The sequence below is a fragment of the Callospermophilus lateralis genome, chromosome 5, assembly GCF_048772815.1.
Source record: "Callospermophilus lateralis isolate mCalLat2 chromosome 5, mCalLat2.hap1, whole genome shotgun sequence".
In the NCBI taxonomy this organism is placed as follows: domain Eukaryota; kingdom Metazoa; phylum Chordata; class Mammalia; order Rodentia; family Sciuridae; genus Callospermophilus; species Callospermophilus lateralis.
Genome location: NC_135309.1, coordinates 107,965,229 through 107,978,306, shown reverse-complemented (window position 1 = coordinate 107,978,306; position 13,078 = coordinate 107,965,229). Strand labels below are relative to the sequence as shown.

Below are 13,078 nucleotides of genomic sequence, written 5' to 3'. Positions count from 1 at the left end.
GGGGACAAAGTCAGGCCTTGAAGGCTTGGCAGCCTTAGCACTGATCTTTGTGGCCTGGAGTCATGGCTGGTTTTGCTTGGTTTGCCACCTGGTCGCAGTGGGCTATTTTACCCCGAGTTTAACACTGCTTCGGAGAAGAATCAAGCATGATTTAAATAGGTTTCATATTCTGGCTCCGAGTTTGGCTTGGCTTCCCTCTGGTGTAAAGCCCTACTGAGAGCTGGAGTATGTGTCTGTGCCTGTGGGGAGAACCCCATTTCAGCTTGGGCATCAAAAGTAACAGCCAGTGCTCTCTTGGGCAGCCCATATAGTAAAATTAGAACAATGCAGAGAAGATTAGTATGGCCCCTGTACAAGGATGAGACATAAATTGGTGAGGCATTCCATAGTTTAAAAATGAAACAAAATAACAGCCAGATTCCTTTTATGTTTCCTGTGGGATGGTAAGGGGATGCTCACAGTCCCAGGGGAGGAGATGTGTCCCAATCATAGCTGTGTCCTTTGCTTGCTGAAAGAAGTTTCAGTGTCTCTCTTGGCTCACCTCCATTTCCTTCTCAACCCACTGCGGTTCGGCTTCACTGGCCCCACCATATTCTTCTGGCTAGGGCCACCCAAGACTGCTTAGATGTCAAGACCAAGGAAGACCTTTTTCTCAGTCCTAATCTTAAATCGGCTGTTTGGAGGTGGTGCCACTGTTGACCTCTATGACCATGGGACGTTCATTTGAGAACCATCCCTCCAGTTTTTCCACCCTGGGTCTAAAGTTCCTCCAATTCAGCCTCTTTTGTCATCACTCTTCCTTCTCTTGCTGGCATTGGGCTTCCATAAGATTCTGTCCCCAGTCCTCTCTGGCTCTCCACAGCCCTCTTCAGGACTGGATCTCCAGTCTGACTTTCCTTCTCAAAGCTCCAGACTGATCATTGGTCTCTCCATGGCCTCTCTATAAACATCTATAGGTATTGCTATCAACTTCAGCTTCTAAAAACATATCCATATATTTGTGTCACCTGATCCATGGATTTCCTCCATCCAGATAGGCCCCAGCCATGCTGACAGTCTCCAACCTTACTGTGGTTCAACTTAGGCATTTTCAACTTTATAATGGTTTGAAGGTGATACACATTCAATAGAAACTCCAGTTTAAATTTTGAGTTTTGATCTCTTCTTCTTCATCTTCTCCAGGCTGGCAACATACAGTACAATACTCTCTTTTGAGATGCTGGGTCATGGTAGCCAGCCACAGATTCCAGCCACTCACACAATTACAAGGAGAAACAATCACCACTGCAGTGTACAGTGCTGCCAAGTACTATGTTCCATAGGTTAAATGGGTTAAATTCATTTTTTAAAAATTTTTTTAGTTATAGATGGACACCATACCTTTATTTACTTTTATGTGGTGCTAAGAATTGAACTCAGTGCTTCACACATGTGAGGCAAGAACTCTACTACTGAGCTACAACCCTAGCCCCTTAAATTCTTTTTTATGGGGGGGGGGGGATACCATGGATTGAACTCAGGGACACTTGACCACTGAGCCACATCCCCAGCCCTATTTTGTATTTTATTTAGAGACAGTTACCTCCACTCAGGGGTAATTGCTATTGTGCTTTGCCTTTGTCTTAACACTATAGGCCACCAGGCTACTCAGGCAGTATATTGGAGTTCCACCAGAGTCTTTGCCCAGCTCCAGAGAGCCACATCCCCAGCCCTATTTTGTATTTTATTTAGACAAAACTCTCATTGAGTTGCTTAGTGCCTCACTTTTGTTAAGACTGGCTTTGAACTCATGATCCTCCTGCCTCAGTCTCTCTAGCCACTGGGAGTACAGGCATACACCACTGCTCCAGGCCTTTCTTTCTTTTTTTTTTTTCTTTCTTTCTTTTTTTTTTTTTAGGTGTAGATGGACACAATACAATGCCTTTATTTTTATGTAGTGCTGAGAATCGAACCCAGGTCCCACCCGTACTAGGCGAGCCTTTACCACTGAGCCACAATCCCAGCCCCAGGCTTTAAATTCATTTTTGATCTACGATATTTTCATGATGAGTTTACAGAAACAGAACATTATTGTAAGTTGAGAAACACCTGTGTTTTTAAATTTCCCCAGGTCTTTTAATGAATAGTCAGAAATTAGGACAATGAGGCACAAGACACACTTGCAGAGAGCACAGAAGTGCTCTGGATGGCAATGCTCTTACATGCACAAGCTGGGCCCTCCTCAGCATAATAAATCACCACTCAGGCCTTACACTTTTGAAGCTCTTTACAGGCATTACTAGTGAACCTGTGGCCCAGCCAGGAACAGAACTAGTGATAAAATCTGAGGCTATGAGAAAGGCCTCATTCAGAAGACTGGTTTTTACTGGGTACGTGTAATCCCAGTGGCTCCGGAGGCTGAGACAGGATTACAAGTTCAAAACCAGCCTCAGCAACTTATAGAGACCCTAAGCAACTCAGTGAGACCCTGTCTCTAAATAAAAAAATAAATAAAAAGGGCTGGGGGTGTAGTTCAGTAGTTAAGCACCCCTGGGTACAACCCCTGGTACAAAAAAAAAAAGACTGGTTTTCTCCTCCCACCTTCCCAAACACAAGACTACTCTGAACCTGCTTAATTTTGCTGGGTTAAGGTGTTTTGGAGGCCTTGAACTGCTTCCCTTATTCTCTCCTGTGCTCCTTCTCCAAATGCCCTGAAGTTCTCTATCTATACAATGACCTTGGAGTCATGAACTGAGGGGCTGAGAGAAGATAAATAACCAGAGTAGTAGTGGAAACTACTAGAAGAGTCTGGACAATCTGGAGCCTCAGTTTTATCAATATTATCATTTCCAATTTGAGTCCAGAGGAGAATTTATTCACACCATGACCTGAAATAGCCATAAGTTGTGTGAGAAGAAGTAAGAGATAATTCCGTTCAACCACTATTTCACAGAAGAGGAAACAGGTTTCAGTGATCTGCCCAAGGTGACATGCCAGCCAATGGCTCAGCTGGATAGACCCACCATTTCCTGACTCCTACTCCAGTGCTCATTCCATCATTTCAGGCTGCCCGTGTGACTGGGTTGACTCTCTGCATGTCACCTTTCAAACAACAGATCCTGGGCAAGGTCTCGGGTATGGGATCACCTGAGGACCTATCTTTCCCAAAGAAAGTCAAAGATGTTATTTTTCTACCCCCTGCATCCAACCTCCATCCAAGACCCTGAATATACACAATCCCCTGCCCAAAGCTGTGCCTTTAGTGACCTTCCTAGTTCTTCCTGCTATAACCTTTCTCCAGTGAATGAATTTTAGATAGTGAAAACTAAACGGGGCTGAGCCCAGAAGCTGGATGCCTGCTCTCTGGCACCAGACTCACCTGTTCTTGTCTCTGAGTTGACCTTGGATGAAACATGGATTTTCTTTAAGCCTCAGTTTCCTTACCTAGGAAATGGGCATCATCATGGTATCAGTCAGATGGAGTTGTTGTGAGGATTAAGACGATGTTCCCAAAACAGTGGTTCTCAAGCACAGCTGTGCATTGGAATTACCTAGGGAGCTTTAAAAAAATGAATAACTTGGTCTGATCACTAGAAATGATGATTTTATTATAGTGGGCATTCGATTTTTTGAATCCCCACAAACTATTCCCATGTGCAGTCAAGATGCATAGCATATCTGTAAAGGTTTTGCATATTACCAGACCTATGGTCGGCATTCAAGTAATTAACTTCTCTAGATTTGCCCTAATGATAAAGCTCCCTTTCCTACTAGAACCCCACAGTCCTCCAAAAGACCTTCTGCCTTTGAGATTTCCTGAAAGACCCTCAGGAAGTCCTTCCACCTCTTTTCCCCAGCACTTCCAAGAGCAGTGCTGAGATTTTCTGAAACACTGGGCTGAGAGGTCAATAGGGAAAAGAAAGGCATCCTGCTGTCAGGTGACAGTCCTGGCAGATGCATTCCAATAGACTCAGGCGCATATTGGCTGGTGTCTCCAAGACTGGGTGAGTGCCTTCCTCCTGTAAAATGAGAGGGAGCTGGCAGCATTCCTCCCCTAGAAGTGCTGCTGCTGTGATAAGCCACTTGGACAATTTCTTCTCCAAATAGTATGATCGCGTCTGCCCAGCCAATCACTAGGAAATGAGACAAAGCTTGCATGCCAAAAGCCTGGCCCGGCCCGCAGGCGGCGCCAATAAATGGGAGCTATGGCCTCAGATCCTTGGCGACCTCGTGCAGATCTGCAAATCACTACTGATGCCGCCACCTTCCAGAGATGGCAAAGGCTGAGAAGGGACGGAAACATCTCAGAAACAACCTCCAAACTGTCCTTTTGAACAACTTCTGGGACTTCTTTTCAATCCGGGCCAAGTCTCAGCTGTACTCCGAAGGGAGTTCGAACTCCTGGAGAAGGAGAAGTCTACGCTGGAGAGTGCTATCAGGCGAGGATTAGTGTGGGATGGCGGAGCGCCTACTTGGTAGTTAATTTCTTGCGCTAGAGAGGCGTTTCCCAAAAGCCGCACACACCAGCTCTGCCCGCAGTGTGGTCTGGGTCCTGGAGCAAGTGCGCGTGGAGTCCCTCAACCTTTTGAAAGCAGCAGGGCGTCTAACCGCGGGCAAGGCGCGCCCCTTCTACCCCTTCTTCCTCCTTCTCAATCTACTAGGCCAGATCCCCAGGCCCCCTCCTCGCGCGGGGATCCCAGGGAGACGCGGTCTGCCTCGACGACCCCTCTGAAGTGTTGCTGGCCAGGCTGCCAAGGATGTACAGCGCAGGAAATAATTCAACGCGCTGCCGGCCATTCCACGAAGATGCCGCCGGCTCTCAGGTGCAGCACACGGTCCACGAACGTGATGCTTTGGCCCAAGGGTGCTGTGGGCCTCGAAGGCAACTTGTAGTTCTCTGAGCTTTGCAGATGGCTCCGTGGGTGGGTGGAAATGGCTCCGTGGGTGGGTGGAAATTCGTCACAGTCCCTACTTACTAAGACTTGGGTCCCAATCACTCCTCCTGGATACCCTCATTGGAACCTCAGATAAGCCTCAACTTCTCCCAACCCTCACTTCCTTTAGGTGGGAGGGTCCTGGCCGAGATCTCAGTTTGGATTCAGATCCTAGCCATTTCCCTGCGCAGTGGTACACACCTGTAATCCCAGCGACAGAGAAAACTAAGGCAGAAGAGTTACAAGTTCGAGGCCAGCCTCAGCAATTTAGCGAGACCCTGTTTCAAAAAAAAAAAAAAAGAAAGAAAGAAAGAAAAAAAAGAAAAGGGAAGGTAGTCTAGTGGGAATATGCCCCTAGATTCAATTCCAAGTACAAAAAAAAAAAAAAAAAAAAAAAAAGTCATTCAAGCCATTTGCGGATTTGTGGCCATGTGACCTAAGACAGATTAGATTAATCTCTGCTGTTGTTCAGTTGCTCATCCATTCTCAATTGCTCATCTGTAAAATGGAAGAATCTTCCTACCCCACAGAGTGACGTTTTGAAGAATAAATTAAAGCAAAACACCATAGTAGTAGGATAGTAGTAGGGCATAACTATTTGATATTATTGCTGAAGTAAGTATTGCATTATTTATCCTCATGGCTGTAGCATCAAAAGAGTAACAAAGGTAATTGCCTGTATTATGTAAAGAGATGGATAAATAATACTTATTAGTGTTACTATTACTCCCAAAGAGTCTAATCTCCTCATTTTCCTCCTTTAATCTTGGATCTCTCATGTATGCATCAGGAGGGAAAAAAAATATGGGCGGCTTTTGGACTCAGGCTCCATATAAAATGGGCCCTGAATTGGTGCCTAGTTGTAATTTCCTTGAGGCTTGTCAACCTTACCAGTCGAGTGCAGCATTTTTATTTGCAAGAAGGCAGCGAGTAAATTATATCCTGGGCTTAAAGAAAGCAAAAAATAAACACGTTCACAGTAGGACTTTTTGGATGAACTGCTTTATTTCTCTTTTGTATTTTGCTTGGTCGTTGATGGTCCGCTGAAGACTAATGTGATGCTGATGTGTGTCCTAATATTAATGGTTCAGGGCTCTGACGATGCTATTTCGCTTCTGATGCAGGGCTGGCTTAGGCAAGGTCAGGAGCGAGCTGGGGCCTAAGTGAAGGCAAGGAAAGATAAGTATTGTCACTTTCTATCTATCCCTGCTGCCCCCACCCTCAGCCCTCACATCTGAGTCTCAGGGAAAACACCTTCCGGATTGCGCAGGAATTTTAACATCGCTGCTGCTTCTTCAATCACAATTTTCTGCTTGAACAAAAAGCCAGAGTGCCCTTCTAGGCTGGAGTATGCCTTTCCACACCATTGGGGATGGTAGCATTTAATTCTTTATATGTAAAATGTAGCTGCCCCAGGTTCCCACATTCCAAACTGCACTTATCCAGGGCACCTTCTGTGGAATATTAAAGGTGATCCAAGTATTGGTGATAACATTCTCCTAAAAACCTGTCTTTTCAAGAAGAGGCCTGGACCAAGCTTTGGATAACCCAGCAGGAAAAAATAGGTTCTACTGAAAAAAAAAAAAAAATCCACAACGACTACTTCGGAATCTATTCCAGGATTTCTGTCTCCAGGATGCCTCCCATCCAGGATGCCTCCCAAAGTGTATGGGACTCTGTAACCAAACCTAGAACCCTTGTCCTTGGGTCTCCAGGCATTGGCTCCCACCAGAACTTTAAGGCAAGAAAGACCAGAGTTCTACAGAGTTGGGAGCTCTGTAGGAATTCTGGGGCATGTAGAAACTGGAAGGAGAGAGATGCTAGGTGACCTCTGGGCTCAGGCAGTTTTCTACCTTTAAAAGGAAAACCCTTGTGCTTGCCTTTGGCCTCAGCAAAAACACAAACAGAAGCAAATTTAGGAGGCAGGACAGCTTTCAGGAAAGGAGTCAGAGTCAGAAAGCTAAAATGAGGCTGAGTGAATAGTTGATGCGTGTGCATCCCAGGAACCAGGCGTGCCTGGGGAATTGGCACTCGCACCCGCAGTTGTTTATAAACTCGTTGCAGGCATCAGGGCATCCACAACACCATTCGTGTTGGATGCTTTTCCTCCTGAAAGGGAAGAGCCAACAAAACAATCTTTGGCAACACTCAACATCCCAGTGGCATTCTAATGTATGATGGGTTTCAATGTAAATGCATCTCTTAAACGCTAAAGTAACAACTTTGTCTTGGTGCAGAAAGGTTAGCAAACTCACTCATGGCCATCCTTAGCGCTTCTCTTTGATTCTGTCTCAAATTTACTGGCTTTTACTAAGCTGCACGACTCAGGCCACAGCCCACCCTCCCTTGGGCCAGGCAAAGAGAGCCCCAGGCTCCCATCCCCACCGCAGCTCAGAAGGCGGCGATTGTAGGGATTTATCAACCCCCTACCCGGGACCTCGGATTTCATCTCTTTCTTTTACCCCTGCATGTTCAGTTTGTTTTCTCAAGACCTAAGCAATTTTTAATGTACTCTATACTTCCCGCTTAATCCTCATCGTTTATTGTATAATTATAGTTTCAAAGTGATTATGTAATTAAAATCATGTTTCGTTGCAGCAGGACTTCAAAAGGGCGGCAGACCCCCGCTCTGGCATTATTTTCTGGTGATGTAATAATTTCCCTGTGATATTTAAAATAAACACATTAGTTCAAGAATTCTAAACATGTCTCAAAGTATATAGTAGGCTTGATTGGCACGAGGCTGGGTTGTAAAGAAATGGTAAAACCTATCACTAGTTTAATATATTTCTATGCTCCCATGCAGGGTAAATTATAGGATAATGGGGCGCAGGCGATGGTAAGCTCTGTTTATATAATCCATTTCTTCACACGAGTTCCCATTGCTTTCCCTTCCCTTTGCTGTATGTGGTGGTTCTCTGATCCCCTGACCTCAGCCATGTGTTTTCACTTTTTCTTCTGATCTCAATTCCATGACCAGCGGGGAATAAAATACAAATTGAATAGTAACCATTCACAGGCCGCTCTTTTCAAACTGTTGTTAAAACCTCTTTGTCTTGTCTAGCGGTTGATAGATAAATGTGTTGTGTTTCGCCTGACTTCTTTTTTTTCCGTCGTCGTCTTATTTTTTTTTTTTTTTTTCCTTCTTCTTCTTCTACATCTTCCTCGATTTCCACCTTGGCCAGGGGGGGGGGGGAAATAACCCTCTTTCAATTGTGCCCTTTAAAACCTTAAAACCCACACTTCCTATCAAACCATCTCCTGCGCTTCTCGCTCTCCCCGGTCGACCCATTGGTTCCCCGGCGGTAGAAGACTCCAAGGATTCACCACGTGGAATAAAGAAGCGGCGGGAGCCTAAAGCGGCTGGGGGAAGATGTGGTGCCCCCGTGTGAGGTCCTTGCCATTGTCCAGCAGCCTGAAGGTCCTTTACCACCGAACCTGTGTCGCCTCTGATCTCCTAGCGGAGCGCCCAAAATCAGCTCCGACGGCTGGGGCCGCCCCTCTAAGGAGTCCCCGGGACAGGGGACGAGGGAAGTTAAAGAGTGATCTGAAAAATAAACCTCTACCCCCCCCCCTTTTTTTTCTTTTCCTGGCTGAATCTGCTTTGTGGGCGAGGCAGACAAGAGGATGAGTTGTTCCACAGCTTACATCCAAAACGAGAAACACCATGGTTCCTGATTTCAGGACCTAGCCTTTACCAATTTTCTGCTTTCTACCTCCTTTCTACCTCGGTTTCTCCTTGTCCTTGGAACCATAGAGGCAAAAGAAATTAATTGTAGAAACCTCTGTCCCCGAAGCCCGCCTTCCTTTTCATCAGCGCTTCTTCGGGGTCAATGGCGCAGCTTGGTCTTTGTTACTCCGCTGCCAGCGCCCCCGGGCGAGAGAGGCGGGAGTGGGAACTTCCGTGGGCGCGGGACTCACGTCAGCCGGTCCAACAGCATAGTGTCCCTTAGCGCGGGATATTTGCCAACTAGTGAATACTGTCCTTCGCGGGTAGGAAGAGCGCCACCACAGGGTGGTTCGCCGCGCCCTTCTCTCCGCGCGCGGCGCGCGGGGGACGCACGCTGTGCCGCCCTGGGTTCCCGTGGAGCGCCACGGCCCGGGCGGGGGCGCTCAGCCGCGGGGTGGGGAGCTCCAGGCCGCGCCGGGTAAGGTTTCCCGGGCGGCACAAACCCACCCGCAGTCGGCCAGGCCGCTTGACAGCGCTCTTCGCCGTCGGCCCGCGTACCTGTAAACTGAGCCTGGCTCACATGCTTCACATTAAACCTCCGTGCCCGGTGCCTTTTCTCTTTTTTTCCTCCGAAAGGGTTCTTATAAACTTCCCTTCGTTTATTTAGCCTGGTTTTCATTGCTCCAGTTTTGCATGGGTTGTCTTTGTTTAGTTTATTAACCCACGGGGTTACTTTAACTAAACATTTGGGCTGAATACTTTGGGGTTGGATTTCAACGTTTTCTAACGAAATTACCGAGTTTTTTGAAGCCGCACAGAGAACGCTGTGTTGAGTTTATTAGTCAATTTAACAGACTATAAGGGAGGGAAAAATGCATTTTGAACAGTCCGCGTTCGTACCCAATGAGCGGAAACTGCTGGCGAACCCTAGGGATGGGGCTCCACCCCACGCTCCCCGAGTCAGCAGAGAGCGCCCCAGGCCTCTGGGCCTTCTCCCGCGCCACCCAGCTCCCTGAAAGCGCGCGCGGGAGCTGGCAGCGCTGCGACCAGTTCTGCCCAGCTCCTGGCCCCACCCCAATCATCCGCCTGCTCCTACGGAGTCACTCTAGAGAGGGTGGGGTCCTGAGACTAGCGACCCGTGCCTCGCCCGCCCCGCAGTCCTGTCTTTTGGTGCCAAGGACTGAAGGGTTCCATAGTCTCCTGGACGGGACGGTCCAGGGTAAAGGGTTTGTGGTAGAATCTATGATAAAAATTGGGCTGGTCCTGGCCATCCTGGGCCAGAATGGCCACCTAGAGATTGAGGGGTCCTCTTTCAAGCCCAAGGAAGACCTAACACAATAGGAAGTGCAGCCTACCAGAACCAACGCTGGCCTAGCTGAGCAGGAATGATGCCTCTGCTTCCCGAGTCATCAGAACTGGGGCAATGACCAGAACCTTTGTCCACAGCTTCCTTTCCTAATCAGCTGGCCCGCTGTAGTCTCCCCCCACCCCTGTTTCTCCCCTTTCACCACATTTTGGCGCAGATTAAGAATTGGCCTGCCTTTAAGTACTCGACTCCTAAGCATCTGAGAAAAAATGAGAACTTGGTTGATAGTAATGAAGTGGAAGTGCAAACACAGGGAAAACCTTCAGTTTGGGGGTGGGGGATATTGGGTGGAAGAGAGTGAAACATTATTTATTAACACCTCCCCCAGGCTGGGCACATTTCACATGAGGAAAAACAAGGGGTCTTTACTACTAAACCAACCTACCAGAACCCTGGTTCAACACTTTAAAACTTTATTATAATAGGCAATGTATGCAAGGAGGTAAAAATTCAAAAGCTGAGAACAGGAAAGTTTCTCATCTTTGTCCCTCAGCCTCCTGATTATCCTCCCCAGGGGCAACCACAGTTAGCAGGTTCTTGTGAATTGTTCCGGAGAAAATGGAAAGCTTTTACAAAAGACCTGACCACTTCTTTCTGTGCTCTGCTTCCATCCTCTGGCACTCCCTGTTAGCTTATTGACTCTTCAAAGCCTCAAAGAGGACCTCCCCCACCTTGGAGGTTGCAGCTTGCCTTGTCCTCTTTTCCTTGGCTTTTCACTGCGACTGAGTCACCAGCTTACAGACTATTGATTGAACAAGCGCACCCCAAATCCACTGTAGACACATGATGAGTTAGTTGATTGGTGGGTGGGTTAATTATGGCCCTGGGCCAGTCTGATGCATACCTCCTTAGGATGGTGTGGGCTCCCAACCACTTGCTCCCCTTCCCAGCACTCATCTGTCTCCTCGTTTTTCTCCAGCAGTCTGATCCCTCTTACTCTCATGACCCAAACCTTTCCCGAAGGTTCTAACGCATGGCATTCCCTTGTTTCATCTCCACTGATCAAAATCCTCCATTACCTTGGTCAGTACCTATTCACCCCTCAGACATTTGAAATCACTCCCTCCCCTGACTCTCACAGTACTTTGTTTTGATATTACTTACATAGATGTGCTTAAGAATCCTTTCTGTTTGTCCTGTTTCCTCTTCTGCATTATAAAATGTTAATTCCTAGCACATGCAAAGCAAGCACTATTTTTTTGAAAAGGAAACTCTAATAAAATATTAAATTACCTTTCTCTCTCTTTTTAAATACCGTTCTCTTTTCTTAAATAGCATTAGCCATTAGATTCTCATTAAAGTGAATCTCACTGGTGTATAATTCACAGGATTAACCCCTTTAGACTCCCTGTGCATTTAAAGAGAACAGGTTATTCCAGGACCCCCACACACACCCATTAATCAGGGGAAGAATGGGGTGGCCCACACTGGCTGTTGCTTACAGCAACAGAACAATAAATGGGAATTGGGGGCTCCACTTCTGAAAGATTTTAGATGCCTGATGAAGATGCTCTCACTTTGGAACATATACTTATTATCATCACTGAAGTTCTGGGTCAAGGTGACTCCCCAGATTTAGTTTCATAGACACTCCTGTCCATATACACTCTTTAGGGATAGGAAAAGAGCCTTCTGGGGCAGGGCAAACCTTTCCCAAAGCCCCTGCACCTCTTTGGTGATCCTCCCCTGCCTTCCCATTACCATTGCTTCTCACCTCTAGCTGTGTGTCTGAGCTACTGGGGTGCCAGGGAGTGAAGGAGAAGTTTGAGCCCCACCCACAGAAACCCTGAAATAAAATGCTGCAGACATGAAGCTGTGTTGGCTGTTCTGTTCGTTCCTAAGCCTCAACACTATTCCCTTCAGCCAGAGTGCTTAGATCCTTTTAGAGCTGTGACTGATCTAACTAGTTAATGCTTGACAGTCCTGCTTTATATAGTCTGTCAAGTATGCCTTTCCCCTGGCTCCACCCCATCATTGTAGGGGGTAGGTGGCAAAAAGTAATCCATTATTCAATAAGGATTTGCTACCTACCAACTATAATGTCAAGCACCAAGCATTTTGCTGGGACTATAGTGGGGGACAAGATGGACCAAGGCCCTGATTTCATGGGGCTTATCATCATATTACAGGGACCACAGCAAATGTTCTTTGGGCTTACCCCCACAGTACCCAGTCTTAGCTGATGGAAAACACCAAATTTTGGGCTCTGTGAGTCCCTCTGTTCTCCTTGCGTTCCTAGGATGATTTGCTCAACTTCATGGATCAGCTTCTCACCTTCAAACTTGGAAATTTTTTTTGAGATAAACCAAGTCAATGTGCATGCAGATCCTCTAAACACAAAATATCCATATGATGGGGTCTGAAAGTTTAATTGTGATTATAAAAGGAAATCTGATCAGGTCTGTGTAATAGCAAAAACAGACACACACTCCTCTCTCCTGTTCCCCGCCCCCCAGGGGGAAAAAAACAAACACCCTGGAAAGAATCCGAAGTTAAAATAAAAAGCAGCTGGCAATAGGCCCGTCCTTGTGTGTGATGATAATTAGACAAATATTTTCCAATATGGGATGATTGTATGAAGACACTGGTCAGCGGGGAAAGTCTAGGAAAGGGAGTTTAGTAAAACAGGGATTCCTACCTATAGAGGGCTTCGATGACACCTGATGTCACACAATCTCCAATTTGGTACCTTCACTTTTTTCTTTTCTTTACACATTCTGTGAAACATGTCTTCAGCTAAGAGAGTGAAAAGAAAAGCTGGAGGCTTTGATTTACAAAAATTAAAGCCACGACTAGGCTTTGGACCAAGGCTGTGTCCTGGGCCTGGAAAGCGTCATCCTTCATTGTCTCAAACCTTCCCTGCCCTGAGGAAAGAGTTAAGAGTCTTAAGCTAAAGCAGCTCTTCTGCCATCTGGGACTCTGACTTGGTTGACCCTCTCCCAAATTATTGTAATCCTGAGTCTGGAATGGATATAGACTGTGTCACCTTCTGCCTCTGGGTGTTTGGTACCTTCTGAGCTGGCCTCGGAGGGAGCAGGGCTGCAGGGTTGGGGTGAAGGGAAAGAGGGTGCACCAGCAGACATCCGGCTCCAGGAAAGATTCCTGCCTCTTTCCATCCCCATCCCTCTT

General features: G+C 46.8%; 1 non-coding gene across 1 annotated transcript; it reads left to right on the top strand.

The window, feature by feature from the left end:
- Positions 1-286: 286 nt before the first annotated feature.
- Positions 287-393, top strand: LOC143400633 (U6 spliceosomal RNA). The gene has a single exon (XR_013091531.1). It is a non-coding gene; the product is annotated as a U6 spliceosomal RNA (small nuclear RNA).
- The last annotated feature ends 12,685 nt before the right edge of the window (positions 394-13,078 follow it).